Source organism: Eschrichtius robustus, chromosome 16 (assembly GCF_028021215.1).
Source record: "Eschrichtius robustus isolate mEscRob2 chromosome 16, mEscRob2.pri, whole genome shotgun sequence".
In the NCBI taxonomy this organism is placed as follows: Eukaryota; Metazoa; Chordata; class Mammalia; order Artiodactyla; family Eschrichtiidae; genus Eschrichtius; species Eschrichtius robustus.
In genome coordinates this window covers 29,342,907-29,362,188 of record NC_090839.1, presented here as the reverse complement: position 1 = coordinate 29,362,188, position 19,282 = coordinate 29,342,907, and the positions used below count along the sequence as shown (strand labels likewise).

Genomic DNA, 19,282 nt, shown 5'->3' with positions numbered 1-19,282 from the left:
GTGAAATCTTTACAAACTTTCTTTAATTCAAAGTATTTGCTGATGTCACTTCCTCTGGGACATTTTCACCCTTTTCCTCACCACCACTTTCCTCATTTATGTGGTAAGTTGCCTTTACTAAGTTCTTCTGATTGCATATCTAGAATCTTTCTAACACTATTAAGGTACCATTCCTTGGTCAGCTATTTCTTCTGTAATCCATGTATATTGTTTGAATATAACTTCTCACATCATGATATTTTGTCTCTCCATGGCACTTTCATCTTTGTTGCCAAATCCCTTTTATAATTATTCACTTTTGTAAGTGTCATGTGGGTTTATTACTGGGAGAGAGGAGAAAACACAACTACCTATTTTGCTGTCTGTGCCTAAACTGTGTAACACAGTCACAGTGACCAATCACTACAGACTTTCAAAGAATTGATATGATTGGTTGCTGATCATGATGAGCATCTGTTAGTACATAATGATTTGTTGACTGAAGTATGCTTAGCAGCAAAGTTGTAGTTTATGTATTGTTCACAGTAAAGTTTCTGTGGTAACTGAAATCTGAACCCTGTGTTGGGGGATTGATGTTATTCATGCACCAGACAAAATGAACCCTGATGTATGTGTTGTCTCTTCCTCAAACAGGACATCAGTTCTATGAGAAAGGACTCTGAATCCTCAGGTTTTAGAACAGTGACTGCCACATACTAGGCCATTGTTTAATTTAATAAATGAATGAATTAGTTTTTACTACATGTTGGATTTCAAAATAAAAATTATCTAATTCAATCACCTGGCTCTTGTGTTCTAAAGTTTTTTCATTAAAGGCTAATCTCTCTTCTTTGTGTTCAGAAATCCTGTCAAAAATTCAATATTCTTCAGAAACCAAGGAAGTAAAAAAGCAAAAGAAAACAAAACCAAAAAGCAAAAACTGACATTGATAATAGTTTGTCAAAGGGGCTCAGGAACAAACTGAAAGAGGTCCCAATGGACAAAGCTGGAACAATTTGGGCAAGAAATATATAAAATATTGGATATATATATGTATGTATATATATATACATGCATATATATATATATATTCATATTCTGAATGTTTTTGTCCCCTAAAAATTCACATTTTAGGATATTAATGCCCAATGTGACCATGTTAGAAGTTGGGGCCTTTGAAACATGACTAGTTCATAAGGGATCCTCTGTCATGAATGGGATTAATACCCTTCTAAAAGAGACCCCCAAGATCATCCTAGTTCTTTCTGCCATATGAAGATACAATGAGAAATCTGCAATCCAAAAGAGGGCCGTCACCCAATCATACTGCCAAGCTGATAGTGGAATTCAAGCCTCCAGAACTGTGAGCAATAAATTTCTGTTGTAAGCCATCCAGTCTGTGATATTTTGTTATAGCACCCAAATAGACTAAGACAGATTATAAACCAAAATATAATAAATATCTATGAATCCATATAGATGTAAATAAATAATTTAATAAATTAATAAATGGAGAATTTAAAAAAAATCTTCTTTGCAGGAAAGTCTCAATTTATGACGACACTTCACTCTAAATAAGGGGAAACCCAATTCACTACCCCTGAAGTAGGGGCTGCATGTGGTGACTCCCTTCCAAAGGAGACGAATGGAAGGAGGAAAAGGGGTTACTTTACAGTGGGGAAACCTGACTAATACAAGTTAGCCAGGTCAGCAAGAGTTCACCAACAATAAATCAATATCAATAGGCATAAATCATGTAGATTTGATGGAAATGGCACTTTTCCTCTGGGGCCTTCCCCAAAACCCATAACCCTAGATTAATTATGAGAAAAGCATCAGACAAAATGTAACAGAGGGGCATCCTACAATACATCTGAGCAGTATTCATCAAATCTGTAGAAATAATCAAAAACAAGGACAGTCAGAGAAGGTGTCACAGCTGAGAGGAGCCTAAGGAGACACGACAACTAAATGTGTGTGGTATCCTGCATGGGACCTTGCCACAGACAAGGACTTTATGTAAAACTTAAGGAAGTCTGTTATGGACCGAATGTTTGTATCCCCCTGAAATTCATATGTTCAAGTCTAACGCCTGAAGTGATGGTATTTGGAAGTGGGTCTTTGGGAATGAATTAAGTCATGGGGTGGAGCCCTTTCCCAGAAGGTTGCATAGTTGGAATCATGCAGCATATAGATTTTTCCTTTCAGTTATTAATAAGCATTTAAGATTCCCCCACATCTTTTCAGGGTTTGAGAGCGCATATCATTTTAGTTCTGAATAATATTTGATTATCTGGATTTACCAATTTCTTTACCAGTTCACCTACTGGAGGTCATCTTGGTTGTTTTCAAGCTTTTGCAAGTATGAATAAAGCTACTATGAACTTCAGGGAGAATCTTTTCCAGGCCTCGCTCCCAGCCCCTGGTAACCTCAGATATTCCTTGGATTGTAGATGGCATTTCCCTGTGTCTCCACCTCATCTTCTTTCTGTGAATGACAGCTAAGTTAAGCTGTTCCTGAACTCTTGATTCACACAAACTATAAAATAATGGACTTGTTGTTTTTTTTTTAAGCCACTATATTTTTGGTAATAAGTTATTCAGCAATAGAAAACAAATGCATTATATTTGAGAAATCCATCAAGAGAAAGTCCTCCATAGTTTTGTAGAATTCATCTTGCATACACTCTGTGTATCTTCCATGAACTCAATGATAATGCTGCTGCTTGTGTGATCCCCAAGAACACATACCAAGAGCAATTAAATACTGAGGAATAAGATTTTGTTGGATAGGGTTGAACATTAACATGAAACATTGTGATAGTTAAGATTTTTTCACACTCTAAGAACCAATTTTCACCCATTAGGAAAAATATCAATTTCATGGAGAATGCAAGTATCAACGTTTATTTTGGATGAGTGGGCATTTGCATCATAAAAGAGCTTGCAGAAAATGGGAGATGGCTTTTTCTCCAGGTCACTCTCTGAACACAGTATGTTGGTTATGAATACCTTGTCCTTAGCTTGAGGCCTTGTCTCTGATCCCAGAACATAAAGAAAAATCTGACACAAATTCTACTTGACATTTCTCATTTAATAGAAATGTATTTGTCCTCATTGTAAATATGTTTATTTAAGTGCCTGCTATTCTGCAGGCCATCCTCATATCCTGATGCCCAAGGAAGGTGCCATCCTCCCTTCTGTGCATTGGTCTCCTTCTCACCCATACGGCCACCACATTTATAATTTTTATACTTTGGTGCCAGTACACATGGCTGAAAGGATGTGTAATGAGACCTCATCTTGATCTATACCAGAACCTCAGAACATCTTGGGCCAAGGCAAGGAATATGAACAATGATTTGACATTTCTTACAGGAACTTCAGGTGAAGAGTTCTGGTAAAACAACCTGAGAGTTCAGTGCCAGTCAAAGCTGGAGGTACTGTAAACCGGGGCTGCAAAATGTCTTCTTTGTCCCCACGAGCTCCTGTCTAGTGGTTCAATGGGACTGGGCCAGAACGATACGTAATCTATGGTTTCAATGGAAGACAATTCCCCAAAGTATTCTAAATGGAAAGCACAATGACCAACCAAACAGATTGAATCCATCTGCATCCGTGATGTGTCACATGGGATGGTAGCACCTATACTGTGTGAAGTTAATGAAAGGGCATCCTGACATGTCCATATATCTGGTCCAGGCACCTATGTGTCCACGAACGGTGAAAATAATCTGATAAACTCCATCCCCTTGTCTGCTAAAAGTAGACTTTTACAAACTCTGCAATATGCACTACATCGTTATCACATACTGGGTCCTGGGCCCCTTCATTCACAAACAACCTAGTAAGCTGGTATCCTGCTGATGACCCTTCTGGTTATTCATTCTGGGGTCCTATGTCTAATATTCAATCAAGCCAGGTTGAGAGGCTAGGGCCCTTCTGTGATGGCCAACACCACCAGAAACTGAACATAAGACATGGACATTCTGAAGTAAAAAAATTGGGGGTAGGAAAAAGGCAACTAAATGTGTGCATTGCATGGTCCAAAAAGTTGGAAAACTGGGACCTGGAAGGCTGACTAGTCATTCTGAAATGTCAGGACAAACCTGGGCTCAGAAATATGCATTGCGTCTATTATGACCTATTTTCTGATCCTGAATATTAGAAACAGATACTTGTAGCTATATCTTAGCTTCTGGATTCAGGATGAAATCTCAACCTGGGTGAAGTTTGCCACCAAATGCCCAATATCGACTGAGCCAAAACAAAGGAATCCTCAGGCAAGCAGAATCTCTTCTAGCCTGCACAATTCCACTCACCTATTTCCAACTGGAATGTGATTGGAACATGGTGGCAAGTACCTGAGGGGTCACCACAATTCAGTCAGGGACCTTGTCCCACCCACAGGAAGTCAATGAGTGGGTGTGTCCTCCTACTATGGCCAGGAGTAGCTCTGGGGAATCATGAGACTAGAAGGAGGGGTTGTGAGTGTCACCCACTTCCAGATCCTTTCTTCCAGAAAAAACCTCCAGGAGGGGTTAATTAACTCTCTTGCCACTTGCCATTTACCTGGTCTGCTCTGAGAATTGTACTCCAAGCTCTGTTGTTCTTTTATTCTCTGGGGACAAACAGTGTGTCTTCCCATTGCCACCATCTGAGTTAATATTGTGTAATACTCTGAGGTGAGTATGTTCCTCGGTTCAGAATACAAAGCCAGCAGAAGGAAGAAAATAAAAAGATTAGATTGGAGCAGAAATAAACAAAACCAATGAAAGTCAAAAGAAGGTATTAAGAGAAGAAAGGAGGGGAGAAGATACAAGACATACAGATAATAATTCACAAAATAGCAATAGGAAGTCCTTCCCCATTTGTAATTATTTTAAACATAAATGGATTCAACTCCTCAATAAATAGACATAGATTGACTAAATGGGGAAAAAACAACAAGGATCCAAGTACATGCTATCTATAAGAGATTCACTTTAGATCTATGGGCATACAAATGCTGAAAGTGAAAGAAAGGAAAAACATGTCCATGAAAATTGTAACCAAAAGATAGCAGGGGTAGCTATACTAAGAGTAGATAAAATAGAATTTAAGTAAAAAACTGATACAATAGACAAAGAGGACATTATATAGTGGTAAAAGGGTCAATTCAACCAAGAAAATATAACTAATATTTGTATATCAAATGTCAGAACTCTAAATATAAGAAGCAAATATTTCCAGAATGGAAGGGAGAATTAGAGAGAAATAAAACAATAGAAAGAGATTTTAATACCCCACTTTCCATAATAAATGAACAACCAGAATGAATATTAATAAGGATAGAGAGGACTTTAATAACACTACAGATCAATTGGACCTCACCGACATGTACAGAACATTCCACTGAACAAGAGCCTAATATACATCCCTCTCAAGTGCACATGGAACATCCTCCAGGATAGAACATATGGTAGGCAGCAAGAAAAGTCTTAAGATTTTTTGAAAGATTGTAATTATAGAAAATAGCTTTTCTGATTACAATTGAAAGAAATTACAAATCAATAGCTGAAGAAGAAGAGGAAAATAAAAAATATGTGCACATTTAACAACACACTCTCAAATAAGCAATATGTGAAAGAAGAAATCACAGGGGAAGTTAAATAATACCTTGAGATAAATAAAAACAAAAACACAACATAACAAAGATTATGGATACAGAAAGCAGTGCTCTAATATCCTATACCTATTTAATTAATTTAACATTTAGCTCTATTTGCCTTACATTGAGCATCAAAGAAAAAAGTATTTCTTTAATTTTTTTAAAAAGGTAACTTTTTTGAGCATGAGAGATCTTGTGGCTGGTTCCTGGGAAAAGAAGACATAGAGGGCAGGCAGGCTTGGGTAATTTCAATGGATGTTTTTTTCTGTTTCTGTCTTTAGTTGTCCCCACCCTGAAGATCACCACCAAGCCCTCTGGGATGGAAATACGTATGCATCAGAGAGTGAATCTCACGTGCCATGTGAACCACTTTTCTTTGTTTTTTTCCAGTGTTTTCAATAGTCTTTATTAGTGTTATGGTCTGTATTTTATTTTAGTTTTTAAATTTTATTGGAGTATAGTTGATTTACAATGTTGTGTTAGTTTCAGGTGTACAGCAAAGTGATTCAGTTATACATTTACATATATTCATTCTTTTTCAGATTCTTTTCTCATATAGGTTATCACAGAATATTGAGTAGAGTTCCCTGTGTTATATAATAAGCCCTGTTGATTATCTATCTTATATATAGTAGTGCGTGTATGTTAATCCCAAACTCCTGATTTATCCCTCCCCCCTCCCACGTTTCTGCCTTAGTAACCATAAGTTTGTTTTTGATATCTGTAAGTCTGTTTCTGTTCTGTAAATAAGTTCATTTGTATTGTTTTTAAAATTAGACCCCACATATGAGTGATATCCTATGATATTTGTCTTTGTCTGACTTACTTCACTTAGTATGTTAACCTCTAGGTCCATCCATCTTGCTGCAAATGGCATTATTTCGTTCTTTTTTATGGCTGACTGGCAGTCCATTGTATATATGTACCACATCTTCTTTATCCATTCCTCTGTCGATGGACATTCAGGGTGCTTCCATGTCTTGGCTATTGTAAATAGTGCTACAATGAACGTTGGGGTTCATGTTTCTTTTTAAAGTATGGTTCTCTCCAGATAATGTCCAGGAGTGAGACTGCTGGATCCTATGGTAGTTCTATTTTTAGTTTTTAAAGGTACCTCCGTACTGTTCTCTATATTGGCTGTACCCATGTGAGGCACTTCTACCCTTCCAACCTGCACATCACCCAGATGGAGAACAAGCATAAGACACAAACCATGAAGTCCCCTCAGGTCATCAGAAGCCCAGACAGGACCTACTCTCTGGAACACACCTTGCAGGCAGAGGTCACTCTGGATGGAAAGAAGTTTGCCTGCTGGGTGGTCCAGGATGAGCAGCCCCCAGTCCAGACCGACATCACCCTGAGGGCTCAGGCACCCAGGGTGGGAAAAGGTGGATGCAGCCTCTCGCCAGCCCCTCTGGGCAGCATGGCTGGGACTATCTGGTGTGAAAACACCTGCCATATGCCTGGGGTGCAGACAGTAGTAAGTCAAGGACTCAGGGTAGCAAGGGATGAAGGTGAAAGAAGGGAGGACACGCTGGGCTAATAATAAAACTCTCAGGCATTCATCCCCAAATTCCATTCCTCCATCCCCTACATTCTCTTCAAGGAGAAGGAGTCAGACTTCTGTCTCCAATTCCATGCACTCTTCGGGTTGAAAGTTCTCTGTCTTAGCACTTGACTGCGGGAAACAGAAGACACTAAAGACAGGTGTGCAGCAAAATCCCTTCCAGGAAGGCTTTAATCAAGACTGATTCAGCTGGAAGTTATTGCAAGCCAATTTTTTTTTAAACATCTTTATTGGAGTATAATTGCTTTACAATGGTGTGTTAGTTTCTGCTTTATAACAAAGTGAATCAGCTATACATATACATATATCCCCATATCTCTTCCCTCTTGCATCTCCCTCCCTATCCCACCCCTCTAGGTGGTCACAGTGCAATGTGCTTACTCTTGAATGCGTTAAGTCTGAAGTGCATGCAGGAATCCAGAGAGAAACATCTCCTAGACAACAGGGAGAATGTGTATGGATCAGAAGGATGAATACTTACAAAGGTGAAGACTTGGAAGACAAAGCAAATACACAGTAGTTGAAGTTGAAATAATATTCCACTGGGGAACAGAGTACGGAAAAAGAAAAAGGAATCACTTTAAAATATCAAATTTAGTGAACATTTCAGAGGAGGAGAGCCAATGAATTGGAGTCAGAAAGATAAGATAAGAAGTAGAAGAAAGGGGTGTGACAATACTAAGAGAGGAAAGAGTTTGAAGAGGAAGAGTTTGGTGAATGACTTCATATGCCATAAGGATGTGAAGCAGAACTAAGTTGGACCTAGTGATTGTATTAGTTACGGTTCCCCAGAAACACAGAACTAACAGTGTGTGTGTGTGTGTGTGTGTGTGTGTATAGGTATATATATATATATATATATATATATGAATTGGTTGATGCAATTATGGAGAGTGAGAAGTACCAAGATCTACACTTGGCAAGCAGGAGACTCAGGAGAGCTGAGGGTCTAGTCCAGTCTGAGTCTGAAGGCAGGAGAAGACAGATGCCCTGGTTCAAAGATAGTGTCAAGCAGAGAGAGCGACTTCTTACTCAGCCTTTTTGTCCTAATCAGGCCTTCAATAGATTGGATGTGGCCCACCCACATTGGGGAGGGCAATCTGCTTTGCTCAGTCTCCCAATTCAAGTGTTGATTCTGTCTAGAAGGATCCTCCCAAGACACACCAAGAATAATGTTTAATCAAATATCTGAACCCCCTCATTGCCCAGGCAAGTTGATACATAGAATTTACTATCACAGCAGAGAAAACTCACTGGTGACCAGAGACCTTACCAAAAGGAGTTCCAGTTGAGTGGTTCTGGTGATATCCATATACCAAAGGACTGAGAAATAAACAGAAAGTGAAGAAATGGAGATACTAGTTTCGGACTGCTCATTCAAGAATGTTAGTTGACTGCGCAAGGAAGGAAAGAGAGAAAGCAACACATTCAGGAGAAAGATAAGTTGAGGTGGATTTTTTTAAGGTGAAGGAAATTCGAGTATGTTTAATATTTATTGGCTGAGATGGATGCATTTGTGAAGAGCAAATGATTGAAGTAACAAATGGGAAGAATTAATTAATATGGCAGGATATTGGAAAAGGCTGAAAGGAAAGTGATGTGTTTGCAAATAATTAGAATAGAGTGCAATCTGAGGTAATAATAATAATATTACAAAGTGAGAAATATATTGCCCAAGTATTAGATTTAGGCTTTAAACCTACAGAAAGATCCATGGAGAATTATACCTTAACATATGTTCTATGCATTTATGCAAGAAAGTAAATAATATCAGATGATTACAAACACAGGTGGTGATTTCTTTTCAACTGTCCCAAACAGTGAAACTTGATCATTATAAAGGTGTCAGGAACACTATCCTGAATTGCTGTCTAAAGCCCCTGCCTAATTCATATGCCTACTGTCTCAAATAGACATCAAGTCAAAGAAGCCACTTGGTTCTGGGAAGAAATGTCTCAGAAGAATCTTGTCATGGATTTTTCAAGAATGACATAATTATCTTCTGTAGCATTCAACCCCAGAAGGGAAGTAACATGAAGGATTACTCTGAACAGATGCAGAGCATCATCATTATGCAGAATTGAACAACACTGAATGACAGGTAGCTTTAGCCAAAAGGCAACTGTATTCTATTCACCACTGTGGTCCTTCTGCTTAGCTCCCAGGACTTGGCAATCAGAAAGCATCCAATAAATATTGGTTGTATGAGTGGATGAAAAGGCTGTGATCCTAGGAATGCATTGTAGGTCTTCACTTGAAAGTCAGTATACAAAGGAAATTCTTTTTTTTTTTTAACATCTTTATTGGAGTATAATTGCTTTACAATGGTGTGTTAGTTTCTGCTTTATAACAAAGTGAATCAGTTATACATATAAATATGTTCCCGTATCTCTTCCCTCTTGCATCTCCCTCCCTGCCACCCTCCCTATCCCACCCCTCTAGGTGGTCACAAAGCACTGAGCTGATCTCCCTGTGCTATGTGGCTGCTTCCCACTAGCTATCTATTTGACATTTGGTAGTGTATATATGTTCATGACACTCTCTCACCCTGTCACATCTTACCCCTCCCCCTCCCCATATCCTCAAGTCCATTCTCTAGTAGGTCTGTGTCTTTATTCCCGTCTTGCCCCTAGGTTCTTCATGACCTTTTTTTTTTCTTCTTAGATTCCATATATATCTGTTAGCATACGGTATTGGTTTTTCCCTTTCTGACTTACTTCACTCTGTATGACAGACTCTAGGTCCATCCACCTCACTACAAATAACTCAATTTCGTTTCTTTCTATGGCTGAGTAATATTCCATTGTATATATGTGCCACATGTTCTTTATCCATTCATCCGATGATGGACACTTAGGTTGCTTCCATGTCCAGGCTATTGTAAATAGAGCTACAATGAACATTTTGGTACATGACTCTTTTTGAATTATGGTTTTCTCAGGTTACATGCCCATTAGTGGGATTGCTGGGTTGTATGGTAGTTCTATGTTTAGTTTTTAAGGAACCTCCATACTGTTCTCCATAGTGGCTGTATCAATTTACATTCCCACCAACAGTGCAAGAGTGTTCCCTTTTCTCCACACCATCTCCAGCATTTATTGTTTCTACATTTTTTGATAATGGCCATTCTGACCGGTGTGAGATGATATCTCATTGTAATTTGATTTGTATTTCTCCAATGATTAATGACGTTGAGCATTCTTTCATGTGTTTGTTGACAATCTGTATATCTTCTTTGGAGGAATGTCTATATAGGTCTTCTGCCCATTTTTGGATTGGGTTGTTTGTTTTTTTGTTATTGAGCTGCATGAGCTGCTTGTAAATCTTGGAGATTAATCCTTTGTCAGTTTCTTCATTTACAAATATTTTCTCCCATTCTGAGGGTTATCTTTTCGTCTTGTTTATGGTTTCCTTTGCTGTGCAAAAGCTTTTAAGTTTCATTAGGTCTCATTTATTTTTGTTTTTATTTCCATTTCTCTAGGAGGTAGGTCAAAAACCATGTGGCTGTGATTTATGTCATAGAGTGTTCTGCCTATGTTTTCCTCTAAGAGTTTGATGGTGTCTGGCCTTACATTTAGGGCTTTAATCCATTTTGAGTTTATTTTTGTGTATGGTGTTAGGGAGTGTTCTAATTTCATACTTTTACATGTACCTGTCCAGTTTTCCCAGCACCACATATTGAAGAAGCTGTCTTTTCTCCACTGTATATTCTTGCCTCCTTTATCAAAGATAAGGTGACCATATATGCGTGGGTTTATCTCTGGGCTTTCTATCCTGTTCCATTGATCTATATTTCTGTTTTTGTCCCAGTACCATACTGTCTTGATTACTGTAGCTTTGTCATATAGTCTGAAGTCAAGGAGCCTGATTCCTCCAGCTCCATTTTTCATTCTCAAGATTGCTTTGGCTATTCGGGGTCTTTTGTGTTTCCATACAAATTGTGAAATTTTTTTTTCCAGTTCTGTGAAAAATGCCAGTGGTAGTTTGATAGGGGTTGCATTGAATCTGTAGATTGCTTTGGGTAGTAGAGTCATTTTCACAATGTTGATTCTTCCAATCCAAGAACATGGTATATCTCTCCATCTGTTGGTATCATCTTTAATTTCTTTCATCAGTGTCTTATAATTTTCTGCATACAGGTCTTTTGTCTCCTTAGGTAGGTTTATTCCTAGATATTTTATTCCTTTTGTTGCAATGGTAAATGGGAGTGTTTTCTTCTTTTTACTTTCAGATTTTTCATCATTAGTGTATAGGAATGCAAGAGATTTCTGTGCATTAATTTTGTATCTTGCTACTTTACCAAATTCATTGGTTAGCTCTAGTAGTTTTCTGGTAGTCTCTTTAGGATTCTCTATGTGTAGTATCGTGTCATCTGCAAACAGTGACAGCTTTATTTCTTCTTTTCTGATTTGGATTCCTTTTATTTCTTTGTCTTCTCTGATTGCTGTGGCTAACACTTCCAAAACTATGTTGAATAATAGTGGTGAGAGTGGGCAGCCTTGTCTTGTTCCTGATCTTAGTGGAAATGGTTTCAGTTTTTCACCATTGAGGACAATGTTGGCTGTGGGTTTGTCATATATGGCCTTTATTATGTTGAGGAAAGTTCCCTCTATGCTTACTTTCTGCAGGGCTTTTATCATAAATGGGTGTTGAATTTTGTCGAAAGCTTTCTCTGCATCTATTGAGATGGTCATATGGTTTTTCTCCTTCAATTTGTTAATATGGTGTATCACGTTGATTGATTTGTGTATATTGAAGAATCCTTGCATTCCTGGAATAAACCCCGCTTGATCATGGTGTATGATCCTTTTAATGTGCTGTTGGATTCTGTTTGCTAGTACTTTGTTGAGGATTTTTGCATCTATGTTCATCAGTGATATTGGCCTATAGTTTTCTTTCTTTGTGACATCTTTGTCTGGTTTTGGAATTAGGGTGATGATGGTGGCCTCGTCGAATGAGTATGGGAGTGTTCTTCCCTCTGCTATATTTTGGAAGAGTTTGACAAGGATAGGTGTTAGCTCTTCTTTAAATGTTTGATAGAATTCACCTTTGAAGCCATCTGGTCCTGGGCTTTTGTTTGTTGGAAGATTTTTAATCACAGTTTCAATTTCAGTGCTTGTGATTGGTCTGTTCATATTTTCTATTTCTTCCTGGTTCAGTCTTGGCAGGTTGCACATTTCTAAGAATTTGTCCATTTCTTCCAGGTTGTCCATTTACTGGCATAGAGTTGCTTGTAGTAATCTCTCATGATTTTTTGTATTTCTGCAGTGTCAGTGGTTACTTCTCCTTTTTGATTTCTAATTCTATTGATTTGAGACTTCTCCCTTTTTTTCTTGATGAGTCTGGCTAATGGTTTATCAATTTTGTTTATCTTCTCAAAGAACAGACTTTTAGTTTTATTGATCTTTGCTATTGTTTCCCTCATTTCTTTTTGATTTATTTCTGATCTGATCTTTATGATTTCTTTCCTTCTGCTAACTTTAGGGGTTTTTTGTTCTTCTTTCTCTAATTGTTTTAGGTGTAATTTTATGTTGTTTATTTGAGATGTTTCTTGTTTCTTAAAGTAGGATTGTATTGCTATAAACTTCCCTCTTAGAGGTGCTTTTGCTGCCTCCCTTAGGTTTTGGATCATCGTGTTTTCATTGTCATTTGTGTCTAGCTATTTTTTGATTTCCTCTTTTATTTCTTCAGTGATCTCTTGCTTATTATGTAGTGTATTGTTTAGCCTCCATGTGTTTGTATTTTTTACAGATTGTTTCCTGTAACTGATATCTAGTCTTATAGCTTTGTGGTCGGAAAACATAGTTGATACGCGTTTAATTCTCTTAAATTTACCAAGGCTTGATTTGTGACCCAAGATATGATCTATCCTGGAGAATGTTCCATGAGCACTTGAGAAGAAAATGTATTCTGTTGTTTTTGGGTGGAATGTCCTATAAATAACAATTAAGTCAATTTTGTGTAATGTATCATTTAAAGCTTGTGTTTCCTTATTTTTTTTCATCTTGGATGATCTGTCCATTGGTGAAAGGAGGATGTTAAAGTCCCCTACTATGATTGTGTTACTGTCGATTTCCCCTTTTCTGGCTGTTACCATTTGCCATATGTATTTAGGTGCTCCGAGGTTGGGTGCATAACTATTTACATTTGTTATATCTTCTTCTTGGATTGATCCCTTGATCATTATGTAGTGTCCTTCCTTGTCTCTTGTAATAGTCTTTATTTTAAAGTCTATTTTGTCTGATATGAGAATTGCTACTCCAACTTTCTTTTGATTTCCATTTGCAGGGAATATCTTTTTCCAATCCCTCATTTTCAGTCTGTATGTGTCCCTAGGTCTGAAGTGGGTCTCTTGTTGACAGCATATATATGGGTCTTGTTTTTGTATCCATTCAGGCAGTCTCTGTCCTTTTGTGGGAGCATTTAATCCATTTACATTTAAGGTAATTATTGATATGTATGTTCCTATTCCCATTTTCTTAATTGTTTTGGGTTTGTTATCATAGGTCTTTTCCTTTTCTTGTGTTTCCTGCCTAGAGAAGTTCCTTTAGCATTTGTTGTAAAGCTGCTTTGGTGGTGCTGAATTCTCTTAGCTTTTGCTTGTCTGTAAAGGTTTTAATTTTTCCGTCAAATCTGAATGAGATCCTTGCTGGGTTGAGTAATCTCGGTTGTAGTTTTGTCCCCTTCATCACTTTAAATATATCCTTCCACTCCCTCCTGGCTTGTAGAATTTCTGTTGAAAGATCAGATGTTAACCTTTTGGGGATTCCCTTGGGTGTTATTTGTTGTTTTTCCCTTGCTGCTTTTAATATTTTTTTTTGTATTTAATATCTGATAGTTTGATTAATATGTCTTGGCGTGATTCTCGTTTGATATATTCTGTATTGGTCCTCTGTGGTTCCTGGACTTGATTGACTCTTTCCTTTCCCATACTAGGGAAATTGTCAACTATAATCTCTTCAAATATTTTCTCAGTCCCTTTCTTTTTCTCTTCTTCTTCTGGGACCCCTATAATTCGAATGTTGGTGCGTTTAATGTTGTCCCCGAAGTCTCTGAGACTGTCCTCAATTCTTTTCATTCTTTTTTCTTTATTCTGCTCTGTGGTACTTATTTCCACTATTTTATCTTCCAGGTCACTTATCCGTTCTTCTGCCTCAATTATTCTGCTATTTATTCCTTCTAGAGAATTTTTAATTTCATTTATTGTGTTGTTCATCATTGTTTGTTTGCTCTTTAGTTGTTCTAGGTCCTTGAATTTTTTCCATTCTATTTCCAGTATTTTGGATCTTCTTTCCTATCACTACTGTGAATTCTTTTTCAGGTAGACTGCCTATTTCCTCTTCATTTGTTTGGTCTGGTGCATTTTTACCTTGCTCCTTCATCTGCTGTTTGTTACTCTGTATTCTCATTTTGCTTAACTTCCTGTGTTTGGGGTCTCCTCTTCACAGGCTGCAGGTTTGTAGTTCCTGTTGTTTTTGGTGTCTGCCCCCAGTGGCTAAGGTTGGTTCAGTGAGTTGTGTAGGCTTCCTGGTGGAGGGGACTGGTGCCTGTGGTCTGCAGGATGAGGCTGGACTTGTCTTTCTGCTGCATAGGACCGCATCTGGTGGTGTGTTTGGAGGTGTCTATGACCTTGTTATGATTTTAGGTCACCTCTCTACTAATGAGTCGGGTTGTGTTCCTGTCTTGCTAGTTGTTTGGCATAGGGTGTCCAGTACTGTAGCTTGCTGGTCGTTGAGTGTAGCTGGGTCTTAGCGTTGAGATGGAGATCTCTGGGAGAGCTTTTGCAGTTTGATATACGTGGAGCTTGGAAGTCTCTGGTGGACCAATGTCCTGAACTCGGCTCTCCCACCTCTGAGGCACAGGCCTGACACCCATCCAGAGCACCAAGACCCTGTCAGCCACAAGGCTCAGAAGAAAAGGGAGAATAAAAGAAAGAAAGAAAGGAAAAATAAAATAAAATCAAGTTATTAAAATAAAAAATAAAAAAAATTATTAAAACTAATTAAAAAAGAAAGAAAAGAAGGAGGAAGAGAGCAATCAAACCAAAAAACAAATCCATCAATGTTAACAAGTGCTAAAATCTATAGGACAGAAAAAAAAAAGGACAGAGAGAACCCTAGGTCAAGTGGTAAAAGCCAAGCTATACAGAAAAAAATCACACAAAGAAGCATACACATACACACAAAAAGAAAAATGGGAAAAAAAATCTATATATTAAAAAAAAAGGAAGAGAGCAACTAAATCAATAAACAAATCTACCAATGATAATAAACTCTAAATAGTAAACTAAGATAAATAGAAAACCAGAAACAAATTACATGCAGAAAGCAAACCCCAAGTCTACAGTTGCTCCCAAAATCCACCGCTTTAATTATGGGATTATTCGTTGTCTATTCAGGTATTCCACAGTTTCAGGGTACATCAAGTTTATTGTGGAGATTTAATCCGCTGCTCCTGAGGCTGCCGGGAGACATTTCCCTTTCTCTCTTTGTTCGCACGGTTCCTGGGGTTCAGCTTTGGATTTGGCCCCGCCTCTGCCTGTAGGTCACCTGAGGGCGTCTGTCCTTCACTCAGACAGGACAGGGTTAAAGGAGAAGCTGATTAGGGGCCTCTGGCTCACTCAGGCTTGGGGGAGGAAGGGGCATGGAATGCGGAGTGAGCCTGTGGCTGCAGAGGCCAGCATGACATTGCAACAGCCTGAGGCGCACCTGGTGTTCTCCCTGGGAAGTAGTCCCTGGATCAGGCAACCCTGGCAGTGGCGGGCTGCACAGGCTCCCGGGAGGGGAGGTGTGGATAGTGACCTGTGCTTGCACACAGGCTTCTTGGTGGCTGCAGCAACAGCCTTAGCGTTTCATGTCCGTCTGTGGGGTCCGCGCTGATAGTCGTGGCTCGCGCCCGTCTTTGGAGCTCATTTAGGTGGTGTTCTGAATCCCCTCTCCTTGCGCACCCCTAAAGAATGTTCTCTTGCCTCTTAGGCAGGTCCAACATTTTCCCGGACTCCCTCCCGGCTAGCTGTGGTGCACTAGCCCCCTTCAGGCTGTGTTCACGCAGCCAACTCCAGTCCTCTCCCTGGGATCCGAACGAAGCCCGAGCCTCAGCTCCCAGCCCCGCCCACCCCGGCGGGTGAGCAGACAAGCCTCTCTGGCTGGTGAGTGCTGGTCAGCACTGCTCCTCTGTGCGGAAATCTCTCCACTTTGCCCTCCGCACCCCTGTTGCTGCGCTTTCCTCGGTGGCTCCGAAGCTTCCCCCCGCCCCCATCTCTGCCAGTGAAGGGGCTTCCTAGCGTGTGGAAACCTTTCTTCCTCCCACCTCCCTCCCAGAGGTGCAGGTCCCATCCCTATTCTTTTGTCTCTGTTTTTTCTTTTTTCTTTTGCCCTACCCAGGTATGTGGGGAGTTTCTTGCCTTTTGGGAAGTCTGAGGTCTTCTGCCAGCGTTCAGTAGGTGTTCTGTAGGAGTTGTTCCACGTGTAGATGTATTTCTGTTGTATTTGTGGGGAGGAAGGTGATCTCTCCGCCATCTTGAAGGTCTCTCACTTAGGCATTTTTTTTTTCAAACTTAAATTATTTTTATATTCATTTTCCCTACATTTGTACTGTTTTTTTTTAAACATCTTTATTGAAGTATAATTGCCTTACAATGGTGTGTTAGCTTCTGCTTTATAACAAAGTGAATCAGTTATACATATACAATATGTTCCCATTTCTCTTCCCTCTTGCATCTCCCTCCCTCCCACCCTCCCCATCCCACCCCTCTAGGTGGTCACAAAGCACCGAGCTGATCTCCCTGTGCTATGCGGCTGCTTCCCACTAGTTATCTATTTTACATTTGGTAGTGTATATATGTCCATGACACTCTCTTACCCTGTCACATCTCACCCCACCCAGGCATTTTTAATTGACATGCCACGATGGAAGATGTGGAAGTAATGTTCTGTTACTCCTGACCTCATGCCACACATTCTCACTTTCTATCCCCATCACCCTAATATAATTATATTATAATTTTGGTAACTTAATAGTCAGTAAATATGGTATAATGATTGTGAGATTGTTATTGATAGCTGAGTTTGTAACATTCCCAGATTTTATTTATGTTGATCCTCTCATGTGTACGTTTGTGCAACCACCACCATGGTCAGGATGCAGAACATTCCCTGACCACAAAGTCTCCCATGTGCTAGCCCCTTACAGTGATGCCCATCCCCACCAACCCAAAACTCTGGCAAATGCCAATCTCTTCTCTATATAAGTTCGGGAATGTAATATGTCTTATCTTATGGTATGTGACATTTTGAGATTGACTTTGTTCACTCAACATAATGCCTTTAAGAAAATTACAAGCTGTTGTCCATATAACTAACTCATTCCTTTGTATTTCTGAGTAGTATTCCTTCGTATGGATGCATCACAGTTTATTAAACTGTTCACTTATCATTGTATTGTATTTTGGATGCTTCAGGTATATTGCTTTACAAGAAATCTGCTACGGCGCGCTCTTTCCACCACCCAGGCATCATGTCTCCAGAGGACAAGCCCTGGGGCCAGATGACTTCCTGGAGTCCGGGGGTGGGGGGGTGGGGGGGGAGACGCAGCTGCTAAGTTTGAAGACGCCAGGACCTGCGCCCTTTAAAGATCCCCCGCCAGCTGAGGAGCTGCCCGCCTTGGGGATCTGCACAAAGGGTGGCGGTGACAGCAGCGGAGGGTCGGAGGCCCAGAGCCCAGATGCCGAGCCCCTGTCCCCGCAGGAAGAGGCTGCCCTCCGGGAGCAGGAGGAGATGCTGGAAAGCAGCCGCCGCGCGCGCTCCTTCTTCCTGCCCGCCGACCTGATCCTGCAGGCGGCCAGGTTCCTGTGGCAGCTGGCAGCCGCCTGCCCCGGGGCCGGGAGCGGAGGGCAGCGAAAGGGCGGAGGGTGCGCCGCACAGCCAGGCGGCTGCTGCGCCAAGTGCGAGAAGCGGGTGCAGTTCGCGGACGCGCTGGGACTGAGCCTGGACAGCATGAAGCACTTCAGCGAGGCCGAGGAGCCGCAGGTACAGCCCGCCGTGCTCTCCCGCCTCCGAAGTTTCCCGGCGCGCACTGAGGACCTGGAGTACCTCCCGGGCCTGCTGGCCGCGGCGGCGGGGACCGTGCCCCCCCACCCCGCCACCCCCAGCATGTGCCGCCTCCCCTGCTGCGGCCTCTCTTCGAGCTCCCCAAGCCAAGCGACTGCGGTAGCAGCGCGTGTGCATGGAACGCGCGCACTGCTCGGCACCCTGGGGCGCGGAGGTGACCGGCTCCGGCCGAGTGCTGGGCTGCTCGGGGCCGTGCGCCGTGGCCGTGCGCTACACCTTCATCGAGGGGCGCTCCTTCCTGGACTTGCCGGCCGAGCTGCGGCCCGAGCCAGGGGAGACTCCGCCGCAGGACGCGCCCTCAGTGGAGCTCGGGGACGCGAAGGAGGTGCCGGGCGCCGAGCGCTTCCGCTTCGCACTGTGCCTGTCCCCAGGCCTGCAGCCCAAGTAGGGAGAAGACGCGGACGCGCCGGGAGTCACCGCCCACTTCGCCGTCTGCTACCGCTGCGCCCAGGGCGAGCACTGGGACAACAACGCGGGGCCAACTACACGCTGCGCTACGTGAGCCTGACAGACGCGCTCTGAGCACGCTGCCCTCAGCCCCGCAGCGCTCTCAGGGACCGTGGGAAAGGGCCGACCGACACGTGGAGCTCAGGCAGCCGCGACGCTTTGCTGAGCGCTATCCCCCTAGAGAGAAAGAGCCGCTCAACACAAGCTCGCACCCCAGACAGATTCCGCCAGCAGGCACGGAGACCAGGCATAGCGCCCTACCTTCCCGGCCGATTTCCCGTTGGCTTAGGCCTCTGGAATTCTCACCCTGCCTCGAATGGGAAGACATCCTCAAGATTCCGAGCAGTGGCTTTCTCCACGAAAAAGGACTCCTGACCCCTGAGCGAGGCTGCAAACCCTAAGGATTTGTTTTCAACTGTGGACTTCGTGTTTTAGGCCCTGCACCCTGCAGGAGACCCGTCGGGTCTCAGGGAGAGGTCAAAGCATCCCGCCGCATCGCGCAGAGGGAAGGTGTGGCCTGTGGGCCCGCGG

General features: G+C 41.5%; 1 pseudogene; it reads left to right on the top strand.

Annotated features, from left to right (window-relative positions):
• The first annotated feature begins 6,815 nt into the window (after positions 1 to 6,815).
• Positions 6,816 to 18,826, top strand: LOC137750367 (protein phosphatase 1 regulatory subunit 3G-like; annotated as a pseudogene).
• Positions 18,827 to 19,282: the final 456 nt, after the last annotated feature.